The sequence below is a fragment of the Lacerta agilis genome, chromosome 4 (genome assembly GCF_009819535.1).
Source record: "Lacerta agilis isolate rLacAgi1 chromosome 4, rLacAgi1.pri, whole genome shotgun sequence".
Classification (NCBI taxonomy): domain Eukaryota; kingdom Metazoa; phylum Chordata; class Lepidosauria; order Squamata; family Lacertidae; genus Lacerta; species Lacerta agilis.
In genome coordinates this window covers 29,968,127-29,987,217 of record NC_046315.1, presented here as the reverse complement: position 1 = coordinate 29,987,217, position 19,091 = coordinate 29,968,127, and the positions used below count along the sequence as shown (strand labels likewise).

At 39.0% G+C, this 19,091-nt stretch overlaps 1 long non-coding RNA gene across 3 annotated transcripts in view; it reads right to left on the bottom strand.

Moving 5' to 3' along the window:
- The window catches only part of LOC117045467, a 416,601-nt gene that overhangs the window by 348,189 nt on the left and 49,321 nt on the right, over positions 1-19,091 (bottom strand). For 2 of the 3 annotated variants that reach the window (XR_004426431.1, XR_004426430.1), the window contains exon 2: positions 12,806-12,865. This is a non-coding gene — a long non-coding RNA (uncharacterized LOC117045467). The remainder of the gene's footprint in view (positions 1-12,805; positions 12,866-19,091) is intronic. The other variant, XR_004426432.1, reaches the window with a different exon arrangement.

Genomic DNA, 19,091 nt, shown 5'->3' with positions numbered 1-19,091 from the left:
ACTGATAAATTCTAATATGCAATGTTTCAAATTCCACTCTGCAGCTGAGGGAAATTTGACATTTTGGAAAATAATACACTTTCCTAGGCTATGGATGTTATGAGCACTTGTAAGCGCCCAAATGTTTCTGAGCGGCATCAGGAAAAGCACAGTCCTGTTTGCAGTCAACTTTGAACAATGCTCTGCTCACCTGGACCGTGCAAACTGTCTTGCTCTTTGCCTAAAAATAAGGTCAAGCAGTATTGGATCAAAGGTCCATTTAGTCCACATATGGTTCTCACAGTGGACAACCAAATGCTTATGGAAGATTCATGGGTGGGATATGAGTGCAACAACACTCTCCTACTCATGTGCCTGAGCGACTGGTATTCAGAGGCATGCTGCCTCCAATACTGGAGATAGAACACAGCCATCATAACTAGCAACTATTGGTAACCTTTTCCTTTTAAAGCCATAAATGTTGGCAGCCATTACTATATCTTGTTATAGAAAATTCCATAATTTAATTATGTGCTGCAGTGTTTTTCAACCACTGTTCCGCGGCACACTAGATGTTGCCTGGTGTGCCGTGGGAAAAATTGAAAAATTACTTTATATATAGTCAATATAGGCACAGAGTTAATTTTTTAACATTTTCTAATGGTGGTGTGCCTCGTGATTTTTTTCATGAAACAAGTGTGCCTTTGCCCAAAAAAGGTTGAAAAACACTGATGTGCTGCATGTAAAAGCACTTTTTCTTTTGTCTGTCCCAAATATTCCAACATTCACCTTCATTAGATATCCCAGACTCTAGTAATATGGGGAAAGTATTCTCTTTATCCACTTCCTCTTCAGCATAATTTTATACCCTACTTATCATGTCCCCTATTCTTCAACCTTTTTCTAAACTAAAAAAACACTCATGTGTTTTTATATAGGGATTTGCTTCAGCTCCTTTATCACTTTAGTTACCATTTTGTGACTATTTTCCAGCTCTATACTATCCTCTTTGAGATGCAGCAAGCAACCATATCTGTACATATGAGGATAGGAATGCTAGGCAGGACAGTCAAGTGGATAAAAGAAAATGAGGACAAAGAAGGTAGAAACCAGAAAGCAGGGAGATGAGAATGAATGGAAGAGCCATGCAGTTGAAGAACAGACTAGCCAAGGCCAAAATAGGAGTGGGTCAAACAATTTTACAAGGATGATACAGACAGGAAGTGCTGGGCACAACGGCTAAGAAGGAAGTTGAGAGACCAAGTGAGGTATCCGAGGGAAGAGTCAGCTCCAGGTTCTGGAGCACTCCCACATGAACAGAACTCTGCCTCCTCAATGTTGTTGCTGCTACCCATTCGCTTGCCTAGCATACACCACCACCCAGAAGGAGACAACCTGAGAAGCAGGGTATGCCTTTCCTTCTCCTTGCTTTTGTCAGTGACTGCTCATTTACAGCAACAGCAAGGATAGGGGAGTTCTGATGAGTGGCAGGAGGCCAGCTCCTTGGGTGTGGGCATCCGCTGATATTTTTCAGGACTGGGAGGAGTGAATGCTTCAAATAAACAAAAACAAAGAAACATGCGTAACTAAAAAGTGCTGGCAGGCAAGATTCTCACAAAAGAAGCGAGGAAACAATTTGCCTGCACAATTTGCCTCATATTGTTAGGTTTACCCAGGGAGGGGGGCAACTACCACCCCTTGCAGCTCTACCAGGAGTGGCTTCTGCTGGCAAACCTAATTGGGGGTAGGAGGTGTCGAAGGTCAAGAAGAAGAGTTGGGGAGCAGGTGGACGAAAACATATTAATTTGAACTAACCATCTAATTCTTTGAATTCCTTCAAGAATTTATTAAAACTATTTATTTAGCATGGATTAAACTTGATGGCCTTGATAATGTACAAAAAATTATTTACAAATTATTTCATTTGTGTAACAGTTTATACAATTTTACAAGAGCTTCATATGTTGCAGAGAAGTGTTCTATTGTTCCTGGATTGTAACAGAAACTTTTCAAGTTAAAAATTAGCAACATATTTGAATACAAGGACAATGGAGTTCATTACAAAGTTTGTTCTTACTAAAACTCTAATACATACCAGTATATATGTGTGTGCATAAGCAAATCTTTATGCAAATCAATTAACTGAGAATTACACCTCAGTATTTAAAAAGTAACATGTTCCACAAGCCAAGGTGCATTCATTTGCCTTGCACTCACTATGCCTCTAACAAATACTATTTATGAGATCATGGAGGAGAATTGTGGCTAGAATGATAATTTCATTCTAATCAAAGATAGCTCTGATATAAATTCAGTAACAGCAAAATATTTTTCTGTATACAGTATAAACTATAGCATAGGGTAGTATCACTGAAATCAGCAGGATTATTCATAGTTTAAACTAAGGATATATTTAAGGACTTTCCTCAACTGGGGCTACATACACCACTCAAATGAGTGCTGTACATGACTCCCAGTGCAATTCCTGTCAAACTGAGTTTTGTTGCAGTCTGTCCCTTTCATTGTCTGTAGCATAAATCGGCTAGGAACACTAATGTCACAGGATTTTTTGTCAGTTTATGTAGACTTTCAATAAAGACTTAAATTTTGCTTGAGTCTATGGATATATATATATATATATATACACACACACACACACACACACACACATACAGTTACAGACACTTAAATCCCATTGAAATTATGTGTTTATGCGCTTAATTATGTGTGAAATTATGTGCTATAGTTTTATTTGAACATGGCCCATATTTTACATACCTGTAGCTGTGTGCAACACTGCTGCCCAAATTTGTAATATTCACCACACTGAGATAAAACTTCACCTTCTTCAATTTGAAAACTTGAGAAAGGGAAATTGAGCATGTATATTTCCTAGAAAAACTTTTGCATCTAATTTCCAGTACATAATATAAAAGGTACTGCAGAAGGAAAAGGGATGAGAAGGGTCTACCATGTAGGGAAGTTGGTGGTAACCAAGCACAGTTTTTCAACAATCAATATAACATGAACCAAGTTGCTGACCTTGGAACAGGCAGAAAAGAGGACTGCAAAAAGACAAGCATGTATTTTTTATTTATTTGGAAAAATTATTTTCAAAAAACCTCTACATTCACTTTGCTTCTGCTGAGTGGCAGTGCACCTCTTACAGAAGTCAACATTCTGCCAGGATCCCAAGGATGAATATAGAGGCTTGGCACCATAGTTAAATATCAGACCATATAATTTAATTGCAGAAGGCATCAAATTCAGACCCTGTTATCTTCAATTGAGATTCTTCAAGCAAACAGTGCTTGGAAAGACCTCTGCCTAATACCCTGGAAGACTGCCACCAGTTGAAGTAGACAGTACTCAGATAGATGGACCAGTGATATGGCAGCTTGGTGTGTAAATGTAATCCTCACTAATGTCGAGAGATTTTCATTTACATGGGAGGGTTCTACTACTGCTAAACAGAAAGAACCACCAAGAACCATAATATCTGTGTTGGATTATAGCACATAGCATTTACAATGGAGCAAATGAACTGTGACATTAATGACAAATTGGCTAACATTTTCAGTTATGCTGAAACAACTATTTATTCTAGTTCGGAGTTGGGAACTCATTTTTAGTATATCAGAGTTACAAAAGAAGAACTCCCTGTCAGTTTGGGGACCTTCACTAATTTATATTTTATACCAGAAGAAGTGATCATGTGCAGTTAGCATGCTTTTTATTACATGTAGACTTTGGTGGATAGGGAGTACAATTCTGCTGAGAGTTTGAGATGAGAGCAACCCTACAGAAGAAACAATAATGTTGTGTATCTTGGGATTTTCTTCTCATAGGCAGAAAAGCTGTTGAGTGAGATTTCAAGTTGACCTCCAGAATCAGTTACTTGAGAAACAACCCCAGGTACCCCAGATATATACAAGCACAAAGAAAACTAGACCAAAGAACTGGCTCCCAAGGGAGATTACAGAAATCCCACTGTTAGAATACTGTACGTATACTCAACTGCACCAGCTGGTGGTCTAACTCTGCTCCTATGGAATGCCTTGGGATTTAATTAGCAAGTTTCAGTTTAAGACAATGCTAGATGCTTTTGAAAAGCACACATTAAAACAGAACAAATATTACAAAAAATCCAATTGTTAACTAGAGGACAGTAGATTATTATTTTATATTCTGGAGATGGGATCATGAGAATCTTTGACTTCCCAACTGAAGATGCTAATAGAAAATATAACCACATCATTTAAATGACAGATAGGTTTTTATTTTGCAATGTATTAGTTTACTCTTTATCTGTATGGTAAAGATAAAGGACCCCTGACGGTTAAGGAGACTATGGAGTATGGTGCTCATCTCGCTTCAGGCTGGGGGAGCCGGCGTTTGTCCACAGACAACTTTCCGGGTCATGTGGCCAGCGTGGCTAAAACGCTTCTGGCGCAACAGAACACTGTGACAGAAGCCAGAGCTTATGGAAACACCGTTTACCTTTATCTATATGATCTGGTATTCAAGTGGACATACAACGAAGCTGAATATTGGAAGATTCGGGACAGACAAAACTTCTTCATGTAGTGCATAGTTGAACTATTGAATTCTCTCCCACAGGAGGCAGTGATGACCACCAACTTGGATGGATTTAAAATAGGATTAGACAAATTCATGGCGGCAACGCTATCAATGGCTACTAACCATAATGGCTATGTTCTACCTCCAGTGTCAGAGACAGTATTTCTCAATATGAGTTGCTGGAAACTGCAGGCGGGGAAAGTGCTGGTGCATTCAGATCCTGATTGTGAGCTTCCCACAAGCACCTAGCTGGCTACTGTGAGAACAGGATGCTGGATGAGGTGGGCCACTGGACTTGATCCAGCAGGTTCTTTTTATGCTTTCATGTCTGGCAATGGGGAGATGGTCCCCTGGCTGCCCGACACTGCCCACCCACCACCAGGGTTTTGTAAAGAAGCATAAGGCAGTATTGTCTCCACTAACTGGCAGTGGCTCTCCAGGGTTTCAGAGAGGGAACATTCCCAATCCTACCTGAAGATAGCAGGGATTGAACATAGGGCATTCTGCATGAAAAGTAGATGCTCCATCATTGAGCTACAGCCGTTCCTGACAGGCATGAGTACCACACAATGCACATCACTGAAGATAAAATGTTTGCAAGTTGCAGCTCATCGTATAGCACTAATAAACTATACCTTTGCAAAAGGTCAGCTATGAGGCTCTTTCATTAGCTGACTGCATGAGGCACTGTCTAGAAAAACTAACACCCAAAAATGAAAGTCATAGGTTTACTTTACAGTTATTACAATTTATTTTTGGAAGCACACACACACACTTTAAAGAAAGAAACCTAATAATATTTTTGTGCTCTTTTTCTCTTTCCTTGTGCTCCATTTTTGCACCAGTTGCTTAAATTAGTTGGAGAAGCAGCTATGCATGAGAGACCGCACTCAGCAGGCTCTATCAGTCAGAAGTCAAGGATACATGTCCATGATTTATCATGCTTTTCATGGTAATTAGCCAGAGTGCCATTTTGCTTCCACTAGCATCACTCCACTCTTCCATCTCTCTCTCTCCCCCTTACCTTTGGTCTCTTTTTTCCTGCATTACATTTACATATTTCTCAGTCTCTCATCCCTTAGTATGTTTTATTTATGAATATAGACCTTCCTGATCATACTTTTAATGTAAAGGAGACTGTAATTAGTGTGTCTGTCTGCTGGGTTAATCCCTTTCCTACATTATATGCAAAGAAGTTAAGGGTAAGTAACAGTTTACAGTCAATATTAGGTTTAATTACGCTTAATGAGAGTTACTGTCTCCCTTTACTAACTGTACCTAGGAGTGCAACTCCTAGATGAATTTCCCTCCCAACCTCATTTTGTTACCTTAATAGTGCCACTGAGCATTGTATGTACAGTACTTTAATCTACAAAACCTCTTCAGGTGCACCAAATATGTGAGGCACCTGTTCTGCAGGGATGCTGTAGAACCAGCACAGCTTCAAACAATGGCATCCTTGTGTGGAGGAGAGAGCTTTCTTATCTAGCACATTCTTGTACACAGTGTTACTGGGGGGAAATTGTTCTTCCAGCCTCTATAGACATTTGCTAAGAAAGTCTCCCATATGAGATAACCCCCACGATTAATTTACGAAAAATTCCACCACCATATAGTGATTTTCACTCTGCTTCTCACCACCATTAGTTTAGTTTGTTAGTTGACTATATACTCTGTTTAACAACTGAAGTCTTCAAAACAGCTTACAATATTGATAAAATGCAAAGGATGCAAGACAAAGAGGAGGGAAGAAGGAGAGAGAGAGAGAGAGAGAGAGAGAGAGAGAGAGAGAGAGAGCTCAGCCTAGTAAGATCCAAGCAGGAAACTAATGTCTTCTTCACCTGCCTCCAGGGATCATGGTTAAGGTCTCTCCTCTTTAACCACAGTATGTAACCACAGGGCAAATCTTGGTTCCAGATCATGGTTGAGGAGAAGAGACTCTATCCATGATTCCAGGCTGGATGACATGCTAAGCCAAACATCATCTGCTTAACACTCACATACCTAGAGCGAAGAGAGATGTCAGCAACAGTTTATAAAATTGTGAATGATGCACAGAAATCTTCCAAAATGCTGGAACTCTGAATCACCCAGTGAGCCAGTTTGGACATACCTATCTGTCCTAAATAGCTCTAATGGCTTAAGGAGGTATTCCAATATGACTAACAGGGCTTTGTGCTACGCCTAAGTTAAAGGGATCAGACAGGAGCCAAATATAGCTTCATTAGCAAAGCCTTAATAAATGTTAATTAGCAATCTACTGCATCTATACGTTAAAAATCCTTCCCAATGTCTAAGCCTGCAACTGGTTCAATCCTCTGCATGTGAGCAGGGACAACGGGAACAAAATAACCAGTTTCATGCACACCCCAGGATGTACACTGAATTTAAATATATGCTCACTGTTTTCTTGAATCCTAGTTATATAAATCCTGCCAGTGTAGAACCATCAAAATAAAGTGAATCCAAAATATTTTGGGTTGTGTTATTGTTTATAAGTGGTTCTGTTTCAACTTCAGTAGAGTTTGACAAAGAGCACTATCACTGCAGTTTTATAAATAGATCAAGCAGTTCTGCATTGGGAATGAGTTTTTCCCTCTATTTTTTCCCTCCCTAAAATCAACATAGGCAATGATTGGCCTCCCTCTGTTAGCTTTACCGGAATATACGCTGAAAAATGTTTATATGCATATGAGTAAATACAAATACACACACACAATGCTGAACTTTGTGACGACAGCCTGTAAGTGGTTGCCCACATTCCCTGGGCAATGGTCAGCTTTGTAACTTTTTCCTGTTTCCTCAATGTAATGATTAACTAGCCTAGTGGGCTATTATTCATGGCAGGTAGAACAGGAGCAGCCACAGCAGCAACACTGGTGGCCTCTTCCCATCAGACAGCCCTGCCAATCCTGGCTGGATATTCAAAATAAAAAGTTATTTAAAAAAGAAGCAGCAGCCAGCAGGAAGATCCTCTGCCAGGAAGAGTAAAAGACTGATCTCTCTCTCTAAAGTTTGTCATGCTAGAAACAATTTTTTTTGCCACGGCGAGTGTTCTCTTTAGACTAGCCTATGTGGTGTTTATGCAATGTTTACATACTAATATTACTCTGTACCTACTATACATAGCAATGTTCTGGACACTGCCTATCTAGAATTTCTCAGTACCACTGCAAGTAAGTTAATTTAACAGCAAGTACTGATGCCACGTAGATGTTATGCAGTCACTATTAGAACAGATGGACCCAGTATTTCTATTCAGCAGAGGTTTCAGGCTGTATTCGTTCCTAAATTACAAAATTAAGTTGGTTTGAGTCGCTATGTCTTAACCTTGCTTATATATCTGGTTATAATGATCACTGAGCAGTAGACCACTGTCCACTATAAATACACTCTCTCTCCAGTGAGCATCAAAGGAGGCATCTATTTTTTTTATGGTGGCACTGGCAGACATTTTCAAAAAGCACCCCAGAAGAGGGATTTTAAAAAAGCCGGCCACTTTGTTTCTCTTCCCATGAAAATAATTTCCCTTTCCCTTTAAATGTTGCTGAAACGTTTCAATGTGAGTGAAAACACTAATAGATGCATAGTTTACATTCTCAAGCATGCCCTCCATTTCCCCCCACTGCAATGGGCTTACAGCCTAGGCTGGGCTCCTTTGGACTGGAAAAAGTGTTCCCTTTCTATCCCAGAACCTCCAGAAAGGTTGTGCTGTTGAGTAAAATGCCTCTACCAATCTGAGAAGTTGCCTTATGGCCCACATTCTAGGAGTAGTTGTATCATCAGCAAATAGATGTTTCAGAAATGGGCATTTTCACCCAGCATAACATTGAAAACTAAGACATTCTGAATTTATTCTTCTGCAGTATGATCCACCACCACAAATTTATGATGGGAGCCCAATCTTAAAAGTAAAACCAGGCATTTATTCCCTGTATTCATTGCTATCTTTCGTTTATCCTCAATTCTGATGATGATGTCCCAAATTCAGTTCTCACTCACAGTAATGAACAATTATAATTTCCAAACATCTCTGGACAACATGGAGGTTTGGATCAACTCCAGTATGTATATATTGAAAATGCTAACAGTCCACTAATTCAACTACAATAATAATATGCACAGAGCATAATCCAGCCAAAGGTAAACTCTTTTAAATCCCACTGGATTTAATTTGAAGGTTAAGTGCATGCTTAAATATCTGTCATTAAAATCAACAGGACTTAAAAGTGCTTGCAATTGCACAAATAACAGCAGAAAAGATTCCCAGATTTAATTACCCCCCCCACCCTCTTTGACCAATTTTATTTATTTATTTATAAATTTAGTTCTCTACCGTTCACCATGAGGGTCCCAGGGTGGGTTAGAACAACAAACAGATGAGACAATGTAAAAATAGATTAAAATCACTACAATTTTAAAACACACATAACTGTTCCAAAATGGAACAAAGCAATATGCATTCAGCAAAGGTGATGGGAATTGATGCCTCATCGACATATCCAAGGGTGTAGATCCTGCTAGGTTATCCCAACATAAACCAATGTATATACAGTGAAAAAGAAAATAAGCATTAGATAAGCAAGACATGCAACAAAATGTTGCAGCATGAAGTACCGTTGTTCAGGATTCCAGCCACTCTTCTATTATGCCTCCCAATCCATGATTTTCCATTTTTCCTCCCAACTGTCAGTGAATATTCCACTGTCACCAAGCACTCTCAGTTTTACCAGGTTGCTTGGGTTTTATTCCCTCTGAATATTTTTGTACTTTTGTAAACTTTGAGGTTCCTGATACCCCCCTCTTGTGTTTATGTGATGCCTTTATAGCTACATAAACAATGAAAAACTACCCCCAAATATTGGAAATGCTCTATATGATATATGTGCATGGGAGGAAGCAGATTTTAAAAAGCAAACACACTGAAATTTGAAAAGTTACAGTGAAAGCAAAGTGCTGTCAATTAAAAACACACACCATACGGAAACACCAAATTAACCATGGTGGATGAAGGTTATAGCAAAAGACATAACCGATTTCTCCCATTATTCAGCATATAATGCAATATATGGATTATAGATAATCAAAGTTAGGATAACATTTCACGGAACTCCTCACTTTTTTTGTTTCTCCTCATTTAAAATCTTGCTCACATCCCTGTCCAATATCCCATGCAATTGTTATATTTGGCTTCTGCATTATATGATTTAATGGGTACACAAACAGGCATGTCATCCTTATACTTTTTGTTGGCAGAAATATAAATAAAAGAAAGGGAAAGGGAAATGAGAATAGTTGATATGAATGTTCTCTTGTTTTTGTTTTTGTTTAAATAAGTTAGTAAAAACAGAAATGTAGCTGAGGCAATAAATACACTTCCAACTTTTTAAAATATCTCTATATTTTAAACTTGAAGCTGTAAAAGTCCTGTCTGACCATTTCATTGTACTCATTAAGGCTCCTTTAATTAACAGCACTGTATAGGAAATTAAACACAAAGTAAGACCCATAAAAATTAAACTGAAAAAGCATGTGGAATTAGGAGTTTGCATTTTCCATCCCCGCAGGCTTGAAAGCTTGAAAGTCATAGAAAAGGTTGATTAGAAGAGTTGGGAAAACTAGACGCCTTCTTCCCTAAACACTCGCATGACAGCTATCTCCTAGTATTCAGCATACATTGCAGCTCAATATTACACAGAGATCTGCAGTTTCCCTGCAGTTTCCTCTCTCTGCTTCTGCTATATGAATTCTCAAGCCCCACAGCCCCACTCCAGTAATTACGTCCAAATAAAGGAAAGGGAATGAAAGACGAGAAAGAGGTTTAACAGTTTTACACTATCCTGAGCAAGCTTGGTGCCAAATTGGTGAGCTGCTGGAGTTTCAAATGCACATTACTGCAGGAGTATGATTTAAAGATTGCTGACAGTTTTAACATTCTGCACTTGAATGTACTGTTAGTGGATAAAAAAGTGAATCTCTTACACAGTTAAATCAAAATAACGTTCAGTACAACTAAATAAAAATAGCTGGGATGTGGAATTCTAAGAAATTATAAACAAGAGTCCAACTCCTTCATATCAACACATAATTCAGGCGCTAGCGGTGAACCTTAAGGTTTCACTGGCATCTAGGATCATTGGGATATTGTTTTATTTAAATGGGATTTCAGAAAATTTCACTCCTAGGGCTACATTTAGTAGGCATAAACCTACTTAAAGAGCAGTACTTAATTATTTGTTTTCAAGCAGTGTTACAACCAATACTTTAGCTAATTAATGTTCTCCCCTGCACCACTTGGCAAAAATGAGCAAAAAAAAAAAGTGCTCTTATCTACTGCTAGCTATGCTCCCCACCTTTATGTAAATACAAAGGGAGATAAATTATACACACATACCATTTTAAACATTTCTAAGCCATCCTTCAGCAAAGGACAATTCATAAAACAATATATAACACAAGAATCAAAATAAAATGTTCCTAACAACCTATGAACGGATTGTGCATTTCGATATTAGCAATGGATATTATTATTTTGCTTACAATCTCACACACATTTTGTCCCCAGTGATGACTAATAAAGCTGATCCATGGCTTTCAATAGATCAACATAAATTAATGTAAGGGTGGTCTCTTACTTGGGAACAGGGGGCTGACTTTCCATACTGAAGGATGCTGCCGATGCAAGTATTGTGTTTGCCTAAATTCATCAATTCATATTTCAAAGGCAAAATGAAGGAGAGGCTGAATACATAAAAGGCTACATTTGCACAACACACTAAACCACAGTTTAGCGGTGCTAAGTCCATCCACAAGAAAAAGTCCCATCAAAGCCTTGGACTCACACACTCCTCCCACATGGCACGAGAAGGCAGAGGATCCCACAGGGCAAGGCAGCAAGGAGTGCTCGTACTGAGCTATTAGTCCTGAGAAGGGTTAGAAATGAACTCTGGCTTTGGTCAACTCCCTCTTTTGGAAAAGTGGAATTTCTAGAGAGTAAATCCTCTGGCCTGAATAAGGGTGGTTTTCCTGCACTTCACAGCCTCCCACTTAGTGTGCTCCTTACAGTACTGGACTGGTAAGACAGTGCGGGAGGCACTTCATTTTGAAGGCTCAGGAAACCAAAAACGCGGTCAGCCTAGGTGACCTGGCCACTGCAGGACTATAGGGTCTTGAAAAGGGAGGGGCATGTGAGCCTCAAGCTTTGCCAACACATTCTACTGAAGAAAGAAACAAAAAAACAACAACGAATGCTTAAAAATTAAAGTTGTAGCAGCATGGGAGACATTTAACAAAATTTTGCAACACTACAAATAATTTAAAAATCACCTGCCCAAGATTCAGTACTCCAAATAACTTCTGAAACATGTATAATTACACATACAGGAAACTAGCAACGTCTGCTGCTTTTAATTCTGTGATTATAATGGAATAATGGGCATATATATTCAAGGGACTATGATGTCAGTCCTCATTTCAGCCAGCATTACAATAATTTGAATGCTCTTATTTTTTAAATTATGATATTAAGAGTTTTTTATGACTTCATTTTGGAAAGTCCTCATAGTGTGCCTTTTTTAAAGGTGAGGGTAAAGATCTCCACTACATTGCTATTATACTGAATAGGGAGCTGCTTTAAGAAGACAAGGACTGGGTCAAATTTCTATGACTTGGATAGACACAGAAAGATGACCCAAAGTCTCCTTATTTGGGGGGGGGGGGAAGGAACTTTGATCTTAACTACAGTCGTACCCTGGTTTTCGAACAGCCTAGTTCTCAAATGTTTTGGCTCCCAAATGATCGAAATCCGGAAGTGACTTTTCCAGGTTTCGATCACTTGGGAGCCAAAACATTCGAGTGATTGTTCCGGTTTCTGAACATTCTTTTGGAAGCCGAATGTTTGGCGGGGCTTCCAATTGGCTGCAGGAACTTCCTGCAGCCAATTGTAAGCCGTGCTTTTGTTTTCGAACATTTTGGAAGTTGAACGGACTTTCAGAATGGATTCCGTTCAACTTCCAAGGTACAACTGTATATTAATCAAGGGTGCGTTTGGGAAAACTCTACCATCTCTAGATTAAGATTTTTGTGGTCAGTCCCTGACATTTTAAAATGCCTCTGTATCCAATGCACACAGTCTTTCTTAAAACAAACAAACAAACAAACAAACCCTAACAGCACTATAGCAACCACACAGCATTTAGAAGCTAAATAACTTCTTAATTATTTTCAATATTCAAGTTAATGTTACCTTTCTTCTTCGGATACCAAAAGGGGCAAAAGCAATTCCTAACACTTCTTTTCTGTGCTGCTGAAAAGAAAAAAAAAAGAAAAGACTTGTGTTTAGTGATCTTCTCGTACGTCTTTCATTTTCATAACATTCAAGTGACTAAGCATTTAGCTGTAAGTAGACACCTTATTGTGTATATACATCAACATATAGCCATCTGTTTAAATAAGACAAAACACCCAAACATTCACAGTTACAGTGCAGGTGATGAGCACGAAAGTATGACACTAATAGTCACCATACTGCATATATATATATATATATATATATATATATATATATATGGGGGGAAGAGAAATTACATATGGCATCACAATATGGAAGTGTCAATAGACCCATGGATAAAATTGCCACTCATTTTTCAGTAAAAGTGAGGTTTCTTTCTCTATTAAGAACAAAAGTAATTGCCTGCAATAATGAACATTTTACCACTCTCTCTTAGCCTAGAGATGCATTTATGAGGAATGTTGCAAGTAAATACTTTTAATAATTTAGGAGCTAAAAATTGCACATTTTTTAAAAATCTATTTTTAAAAAACCAAGTGTCTAATGCTTTTAGAATTTCTGTAAGTTACAAATGGATTTGTATTAACTGGTGAAACTTCATAAATGTCTCAAGTGTGAACTTAAGAAGTTTTTAGAAGTTTTTTCTTTCTTTCAGTAAGGATTATTATTTTAAAAGCACACAGCCAAAAGTAAAAGGGTAAAATTATTTTTTTAAACTTTATTGTTTCGGAACTTACTTTCAGATAAAATTAATACAATCCTAATATATAAATTATGTTAGAAAATTTAAAGTAAGTCCCAAGTCAAGTCTATATAAAAGAGACTATGCGGTGAAAAGCTTAGAATTACTCAGTAAGAACTGTTTTAGGTGTGCCAAGGGTCCTGTTTATGCTGAGTGGCTTTTTAAACAAGTTTTTTACTTTGAAAAGCAGACCCCATATCATCACAAACTACTTGTGAAACTCCTCAGTTTCAAAAATGTTTGCCATGCAGCATAGAAAAATGCTATTTGAGGAACACAAGTTGAACCCTTCCTTGGACACATTGTGAAATAATTGTGCCATTCTTTGGATCCAGACCTGCAGCTTTTCCAAGAAACTCAATTTAACTATTAGGCTCACAACTAATCCTTAAGGGGGAGGGTGACCCCATCCAAAACACCTAACTCTGGAGTCATTACAATCCTCACCATGAATACCTTCTTTCTGCCCAGACTGAACTTGAATGTGTTCTCTTCATCCAGCACAAAACTGCCTGAATAAACACATCCAGGCAACCTATTTACATACCGCGCAACTGTCCTGTTTTAAGCGGAACATCCCGAATTTACAGAAACACACACCCAGCTCCTGATTCCATTATGGGATGTCCCATTTTGGCTCCTGCAGGACCAAAAGACACACTTTTTTTGGTGCTACATTCTCACCTTCCAGAAGCAGCACTAGCTTCCAGAGGTACGGTATGTTGGCTGGAAAGCTGAGTCACTTGAAGCAGCAGTGGAGGCAGCCACAGCAGCAGGTGTGTGTAAGGGACCAACAGTAGGATGGGGCAGGGTTGAGCCCCAAGGGAGGGAGCCAAGAGAGAGGAGATGGGGCTTAAGTCAAGGTCACGTCCTGATTTGCCTTACTGGAATGTTGGAGGGTATGCATTTGCCACACCTGGATAGGAGGAAGTGGAAATATGTTCACTGTGACACTGAACTACAGATTTCTGACGATCTCTCTCAGCAATTTGATGAACAGCTTGGAAGACAAGACTAAGGCTGCATTCAGACATGGGTTTTGTTGTGTTGGGTTTATTGGTTATAATGATAGCAGTTCTGACCCAATTTCTAGCACGCCTTTTACATAGTACTACCTTGGTGTAATGGAACTATGGCTTTTTTAATCAATATACTGACATGTCACACAAAAATTTAAATGGTGGGAAAGGACTCTATGCCATTATAGTCCTCCAAATTTCATAAATGTAAAATTGACACAATTTTTCAAGCTAATGCAGTTTAAAAAAAAAAAAATTTCCCCAGGAAACAAGGAACACAGAAATGGGTGCTAAACTTCCACTAGATTCTACGAGATTTCCAGAAATGGCATTTGCATTATGTGAAAGATCACATAAAATGCAAAAATGAACTGATAAAGAAACTAACTTAAGATTGTAAGAAATGCTGTCTGAATGCAGTCAAAACCATGAAGCATTAAATATATCTATTCCCATAAGAGAGGAGCAGGACCACTGCAGCTGAGTGATCCCAACCCTAACTCACAGACTTAGAATGATACCATGGTTAAATGGTATTGAGGTCCAACATAAGGTCACATTTTCCTGTCATTTAAGGCCATCTTTTCAGCCCAACCCCAGGGTGGAAAGCATTGAGCTTTTAATTCAAAACATGTATACAGATACACAATTTCAAAGTTATATTTGAAGCATTCAGATGTTTAACTTCAAAAAGTCTGAGATAGCTGGTCATATCTAAATGGTGTCATCATATTGTCGGAGAAGCCTGCTCCGACAACTGAAGGAAGGTTGTGAGTGTAAGAGAGACAAAGGATTTGAGGGCAAAAGCAGCGGAGGTCGCAAGAGCAGAGAAACAGAGATCGCAGAAGAAACGGGAGACTGCAGCCTGAGATCTGGTGTGCACAACGAACAGCGGACAAATCCTCCCGCTCGCACCGAGGCAGGGACTTTTATTTCCAACAGTTTTGCTTACGTAGCCACACAGTTAACCAGTAATAACAAGACACATACAGCATTTCCTGGCAGGAAACAGCTCTGTACATGCGCAGCGCTGTAGTTTGACAGATCGCGCTGCGTCTTCTTCCGTCCTGCGCACGGCAGGCGCAGCAGGCTCGTTTGCTGCTAATAGCGGACGCGCGAAGCAGGCTTGTTTCCCGCCAATGGCGGTCGCGCGCGGGAGCACTGAAGCTAGCATATTCCTGCAGTATATATAGATGTATATTTAGATGTTAACCAAAGTATTAGCTAACAAAAAAATGAATTTTTACTAAAGTGAGCAATACCAAGGCACACGTGGGGGGAAACAAAAATTAAATGGCACAGAAAGACTCTCAATATAAACAAGTTACATAACGAAAAAAAGTTTACACATGCACCAGTCACAAGTTAGAGTAAACTTAACCTCAGAGAACTAATCTAGGCTCACCTAAAGGCTTGCAAAAGCCCAGCTTATCTTGCTCACTCCTTTCTTTGGATAACTGATAGCTGCCCCCATTTCACTTGTCAAAGTGTCCTGGAAACTCCCTCAATTTCAAATACGTTTTCCCATGGGACACTGAAATACTGAAAAAAATGTAAATGCATAGTGCAGATGGAGCCCTAGTGTTTCTTGAACACAAATGGAACAACTTAAAAAAACAACACACCAAATAAAAACTTGCCTGGTTTTCTTTTTGTAATTTTTTTTTCATTTACTACTGCCAAAAATAAGGTTGAGTGGCGTAATTAAATGGCAAGTACTTCTGACCTTTACTTGCTACACTGATAAAAAGTTTTTTCAGTATACTGCAATTTGACCAAGAGAAATGGAGATAAGCTTAACCTTTCACTTCAAGTACTAATGTGTTATTTAAATTTGTCCTAGATATAAGTGAGATGCCACTATGGTTGTAAAGAGGTAGTTACAACTTTTTCTCTCCCCCATCACCATCCCTACCACGCACACACACACCTCTCAAAATAATCCACATGTAACACAAATTTAGTTGGAACTAAAACACTGAAAATGTGCATATCACAGTAGGCAGAGCCTCACATCACAATTCACTCTGTGGCCATATTGAAGCATTGTGAGCATTGAAACATGCCTAAATCTAGTTGAATTATGGGATGTGGATTATACAACTGTGAAATTGTCCCCATGGCTTGCCCACACTTCCATTTGCCCTGCCACTTTCCTCCAGGAAAATTTGAAGTTTACCACTGAATTGGAGCAAACAGCAATTGGGTTTTCCCTGGGGAAAGCTGTGGGGCAAACGAAAAACTACTCAGGCCTGTGCACTCTAGGCGCAGCACAAGTGTGGATGAGGCCTTACACAGTACACAAGGCAGCATGGTGTACAAGACACAAACACAAACATGTTAAGTCTCTTCTCATAAACTACTGCTCTTCAAACTTGAAACATACTGATGACCAACATTCAGTCTCCATGGAATTGTTTCAATTTCTTTTAGTATAGGTAAAGGTAAAGGGACCCCTGACCGTTAAGTCCAGTCGTGGATGACTCTGGGGTTGCAGCGCTCATCTCGCTTTACTGGCCGAGGGAGCCGATGTTTGTCTGTAGACAGTTTTTCCGGGTCATGTGGCCAGCATGACAAAGCCGCTTCTGGTGAACCAGAGCAGCACATGGAAATGCCATTTAACTTCCCATCAGAGCGGTACCTATTTATCTACTTGCACTTTGCCGTGCTTTCAAACTGCTAGGTTGGCAGGAGCTGGAACCGAGCAACGGGAGCTCACCCCGTCATGGAGATTCGAACCGCCAGCCTTCTGATTGGCAAGCCCTAGACTCTATGGTTTAGACCACAGCACCACCCATATAGTTAGCCATAAACTGTTACCAAATTAGCCAGATTTTTTTAAAAAAAAATGTCGAAAGGTACAAAATCTGAATAGCAAAAGGAAGTTTTCTAGGTGACACTTCCTACAACCAAGACCACAGCAATAATCTGAGCAATTTGTGGGACATTTTATTTACAGCATATCAATGGAAGAGGTACCATGGTGGATGCTGGAAATGAGACCTTCAAATGGAATAGCTACAATCAGGGATTTTTTTGTGACAGTAAAGTACCAACACCTCTTTTTTTTTTGCTGCCCACAGCTGCCATTTTGCCCTGGCACCCATGACATTTTTATCAATATGAGAGTACCAATATCTAATTCCCCCAACCCACCTCCCCAAAAAGCACTAGCTGCAGTAACGTAGAAATACTGAATTTGCTCCTTCTAAATATCTATCTTCATTCTTTCTGTGCAACCTTTAAAAACTACTTCAATACAGTTGTTGTTTTTTAAAAAAAAAAAATCAGAACATGCTTTCAAAGACCCAGTTTAGTAGCTCCTCTCTTAAAACACACACATACGTTTTAAAGGGGGGGAAGAGAGAGTATTTTGTCAGAGGTTTTATTCTAATTTTGTTGCATTGTGTTTATCATTGTAGCACAGTAACAGTGTAGAGAGAGCAAGAGAAACACACAAGGCCTGCATTTTGAGGTAGAAATTTTGTGAAGGGGAAAACTAAAATTTTCCCTGGTAAGCTGCAATTTCACATTCAGCCTGTGTCAACAGTAACTGAAAGTTATTAGGTGTTACATATCAAATTAGTTGACAGTTTATCTATGTCTAGTTAGCCAGGGAGAAGGGGGGCGGGGTTGGAATATTTACATGGCAAAATCAAACTGGCCTTAGTTGACCCCCTGGTATTTGTAGGTATAGCATAAAAATCAAGCTTTAAATGGAGTATGTAGAACAAACCACCTTTCAGCCTCAAAGAGAAGTGCCAAATTGCCACAGATGGAAACACAGTACAGCTTTTGTTGACGAGGGGGTATCATTCACTCGTGCTATCAGTCCTGATTTACCCTAGCAGAGCCAGAAGGGATAAAGACAGAATACTCTGTTATTCTAGGAACTTTTTGAAAACTTAATCCTATATCTTCATAGCAAAACTGGTAAGAGACACAATTCTGACTCTATTAAGATTAATGGAAATTTTGTTATTGTTTTTCCAGTGGAGTAGTATTTCACTTATTTGTTACATTAGTGTTCTGCCTTTCCTCCTAGGGGCTCAGTACAGTGCGAGTTCCCAGCAAATTTCTCATCCGCTGCTGGTGAGGCCTAGTCCTTTTTTGCTTCAGGCAGAGAAGATGTTCAATGTTTTCTTAATTTATTTTATGTTGTCTTTCTACATAGAAATTTCACAAGTATCTCTCATCATGAAATTTCCTTTAATATGTTCATTGTGGAGTTTAATGTTAACTTTTTATAACACAATAACATCTAAAAAAATCAATAAATTCTACTTTATGTGGGACTGAATGTATTATTAATAAGTGTATTATTAAAATCAGTAAGATGGCAGTGGTTGTGTTGTTGTTGTTTTTAAAAAGCCATTCTTGTGATCAGAGTCAAGGGTGAAAAAGGTTCTATCAGCTCCCCGTTCTAGCTAAACGAGTGGGAGAACTAACATTTCTATGACAATGCTGAGCTAGTGGGGTT